The sequence below is a fragment of the Rosa chinensis genome, chromosome 3 (genome assembly GCF_002994745.2).
Source record: "Rosa chinensis cultivar Old Blush chromosome 3, RchiOBHm-V2, whole genome shotgun sequence".
In the NCBI taxonomy this organism is placed as follows: Eukaryota; Viridiplantae; Streptophyta; class Magnoliopsida; order Rosales; family Rosaceae; genus Rosa; species Rosa chinensis.
In genome coordinates this window covers 49,652,886-49,657,195 of record NC_037090.1, presented here as the reverse complement: position 1 = coordinate 49,657,195, position 4,310 = coordinate 49,652,886, and the positions used below count along the sequence as shown (strand labels likewise).

Genomic DNA, 4,310 nt, shown 5'->3' with positions numbered 1-4,310 from the left:
AGTGATCTATTGTGGTTTCGTTCGATTGGGTTATTGAGTAGAGCGATCTGTTTATGTTAATGTGGAGTTTTATATCTGACTTTTATGCATGGGTTTGTGTTATTTTTCATAGGTGGAATCAACTCGTGGTAGCATGGGATGGTTACTAATAGCTCAGTTTGTATGACTATTGGAACTATTGGGGGTTGGAATTATTGGGTAGGTTTGATTTTATTGGTTTTATTATCTCTTTCGTGGACTGTTGGAATCCTGTTGTTTTTGAGTTGGTTGTTCTCTAAAGATTTTTATCCACTAAATTAGTTGAATTGAGAAAGTGCATTGAATCTCTCTTTGGTGTTTATGGAAATTATAGGCATAGCATGAATTATTGCTAAATGAACAGAAGCTTCAGTACCTGGATGTCCTACTCATTATCATGTTGTATATGATGAACTTGGCTTCTCAGCGGATGACTTGCATGATCTTGTTCATTCTTTATCATATGTGTAAGTATACTTGTGTTCATTCTTATGTGTTATTTTTTATTTTCTTGTTCTGTTGTTCTGCTATGGTTGTAAAGAAGCTGAGTAAGTTGTATACCTGACTGCCTATCTTTGAATTTTGTACAGTTACAAAAGAAGCACAATGGCCATATCTATAGGTAATACCATAATATATTTTATACTTTTCACTTTTCGTTGGAAAGAAGAAAATATGCTTATATTTTACCTATTTCTGACTGAATAGGATATGCAGAAATCAGATTCTTTGGATAGCTTATTTGGCGACAAAGATGCAAGTAGTGCTCTGGAAGTTTCTGGTATGATTCAACCAAAAGAGGTATTGTGTGAAAAATTCTGCAATCTTTTCTTTTTGAGTGTTTCCTATATGTATCACAGAAGATCCAATTTGTGGCTACCGGACTCATTTGTAATTGATCATTGCAAGTCACTGGTATCTTTGTTTTGATCTATTTGGTGTTGTCTGTTCTTGTGTTTTTCTTTCAGTTCTTAGTTGATTAGGATTTCTTATCCACTGTTTTGTATTTCCCCTCTTTCATTTTTTTTTTAAAAAGGTCCCTATAATAAATTAAAAACTTTGCAATCTGAGTGATTTAAAGATGCTGTCAGTAGTGCTGTGACTGAAATTGGATTGTGAGGTTCATCTTTAACTTTTGGCAGGAACCTGATTTACCTGATGGACCTGACGATGGAAAAAAGGCGTCCTTACTTATGATGAATTTTTCTAGAGATGAAGTTGAGTTTGCAATGAATATGCTTGGTAGGTTGAAATTTCTGGATATTCATTTCACAGCAAGAGGCTTTGCTGATTGTCAGATTTGTGTTTGTCAAACCTCTAATAACGTGGATCTTCTATGAGAAGGATCATTAGTACTTGTATATTGATATTCCAATTTGGTTTTAACTCTTTTGGGCATGTGAGTGGTAAACATTTGTTTTCCAAATCTATCATACAACTGAGAAAAATTCTGCACTCATGTGCATGATACAATTAACATCATAATCCTGCTTGTCAAACCTATTTCATCAGAATCGTGCTTGTCAAACATCAGAATTAGTGTGCCCATATTCATGGTAATAAATGGGATTCATACTAAATGTAATTTTCTGGTGATTGAATAGGTGATCAAGATGGAGGCTGACTACAAAGCAAGTTCCCTCTGTACCTTCCTCTTACATATTTGGATTTGCCAAGTTGATATTATCTGATATTGACTGCTTTGCTTTTCTGTTTTTTCTGTAGACTCCTAATATGCAGTTTCAGGCTTTGATTTACTACCTTACAAATCTAAGTGAATTACAGATGGTTTTAGTTTTGGCTACTGGGTATATAACAAAACCTTAATATGTTTGTTTCATTGATGCTGGTTTCTTGATTCTGTTGCTCTTTTGATTTTTCTGTGTTTTTGTTTTTGCTCTATTGTTGTTTCAGAGGTGAATCTATTCCTCCCTGTAACACTACATTACTCATCATTCAAGGTAAACTCATTCCTTACAATCTACAGTTTTGACTAGAAATTGAACATTATAGCCTATTGTTATTAATTCTGCTTTCCCATTTCTCTATGTAAAGGTGTACCACCATTTACTTGTGTGTTCCCAATTCTTAATCGTAAAGAATAACGTAAGGACTCTTTTATGAATTTCTTTTACAAGATTTATTCATCTGTAATGAATTGCTGGAATGAGTACCAGATATGTAATTTTGTGGTGTTCAGTAGATCATTATATTAGAATTATATGTTAGATTAAATTGTTAATGTACTGATTATAGAGTACGGTAGCACATGTGGAAGTCACCTAAATTGTTTGTGCAGTTGGATATAATTCATGTATAAGATTATGATTTGCTCAGTTTTCTCAGGTATAGCTGCACCAGCTCCAGGACAGGCGCATCTTTTACTTCCTGCTAATTCTCCTCAATTCACCAGCAGTTCTGATCAAACTGCAGGATAAGTGGTAAATCAGAAAGGTCACATCTTGAGGTAGAGATCATCCCTGTGTTTATTGCATATATGTGCATTATATTATGGTTTTATATTAGTCTTTATGGAGTATGCAGGTAATCCTTAGATTGCAGCAGGACTAAGAGAAGCTACTGCTACTTAAGTGGCAGGTTCTAAGTCTAGCCTTGCAAGTTATTATCTTTGTTCTCTAGAGGTATTTTCCCTTACAAAGTAGATTTATCTGTTAACATTGACACTGGTGGCAGAGAGTTAGTACCTTATGCTCAATTCAAACAAATGAATATCTACCTTACATGTTCTGCTTTAAGCCAACACCCTTACAGATTCTTCTTAGTGTGTACTAGTGCATTCATTAAAGCCTTATAGATCTTCCTCTATTTGTTATTTCAGGTCAATTATATGTACTATTGTCTTTGATTAGTTCTGCACATGCTTACTGGGTTGCTTTTTTGTTTAATGTAATATTCACTAATGCTCATCATTTCAGTTTAAGGAAAAAGACACACTCAAGAAGAGGTTGATGTCGTTCGAGTAGAGTGGGCAGAGTAGGTTGATGGATATATCCAAGATGAACTAAAATAGTTAGCATATGTATATGCAGATTTCCTACTTCTGGTATGAATCAAATTAGTTATATATATTTGAAGCCTGCTTAGTGTAGCAGCAACTTTGAATTAAATTGGTCAAAACAGTAGAGTAGGACATTTTGGATCTTTATGCTCCTTTAATGAGATGGACTTATGGTGTTTATAGACTACTTGTATTGGATATTTTCTATATCAGTTTTCATATTATAAGGACTTGTTGATGTGTCATCTGTATGCAAATTTGATGGGAATGTACAGAAAATAGGACACAATGCATTCCTATATGTGTCCTAGTACAGAAAAGAGGACATATGAGAATGTAATTTTTGTGTCCTCATATTGATTTAAGGACTCCATTTTCAAATCTTTGAGGACACAATTTCTGTGTTCTTGTATAAAATAGAGGACACATTTGAGTGTGTTGCTTTTGTGTCCTCTAATAGATTTAAGGACTCATTTTCAGAGCTTTTAGGACACAATTTGTGTGTCCTCATACAGAAAAGAGGACACTTATTTGATAATATAAAGATGCAATTTAGGTGTCCTCTTATACATTTAAGGACACCACGTACACAGCTATTAGGACACATAAAATGTGTCCTCGTATAGATAAGAGGACACATTTTCGGTGTCCTTGTTTGGGACTTACAATGACACCCGGATAGAGGACACGTTTTTTACGTGTCCTTGTATGTATTTAAGGACACGGTTTAGGTGTCCTTAAATCATGTTATTGTACTAGTGCAATATGCTGAATTATTTCATTAGAAAGGCAAACCTCAATATGTTTCATCCAATATAATTAAATATACTGGTCAATTCTTTAACTCCAAATATTTTCGACTTCAAAGATTTCCGGAACCAACTAGAAAACTCATTTCCATAAAAGTTACTCCACTAGCAATGTTTATAAAGTCACTACCAAACTGTCGATCAAAAGTTCCACCACAACCTATCACCATTAATCTCCAAGACTTCACTAATCAAAACTCGAATCATATTCCGTAACACAAAGTAATCCCACTCGAAATACTACAAATATCTGGCGATGTGTCACGCCCCCAAATCCAAGGCCAATATTGTACTGAAATATGGCTCGTGAATTTGTGACGTGAGTCAAAACAAATAAAATTTTCTTCTTGAATAAATCAACAGGAAGTAAAAGAAATTATATACATGTTTGAATAGTACTTTTATTAGAAAACAAATATCGGTAATATATTTACAAAACCAAAGTTAAGCAAAATTCGAATCAG

The 4,310-nt window shown here is 34.0% G+C and overlaps 1 long non-coding RNA gene across 1 annotated transcript; it reads left to right on the top strand.

Annotated features, from left to right (window-relative positions):
• Positions 1-978: 978 nt before the first annotated feature.
• Positions 979-2,100, top strand: LOC112192080. Its single transcript, XR_002933346.2, has 3 exons — positions 979-1,260; positions 1,623-1,826; positions 1,933-2,100. It is a non-coding gene; the product is annotated as an uncharacterized LOC112192080 (long non-coding RNA).
• The last annotated feature ends 2,210 nt before the right edge of the window (positions 2,101-4,310 follow it).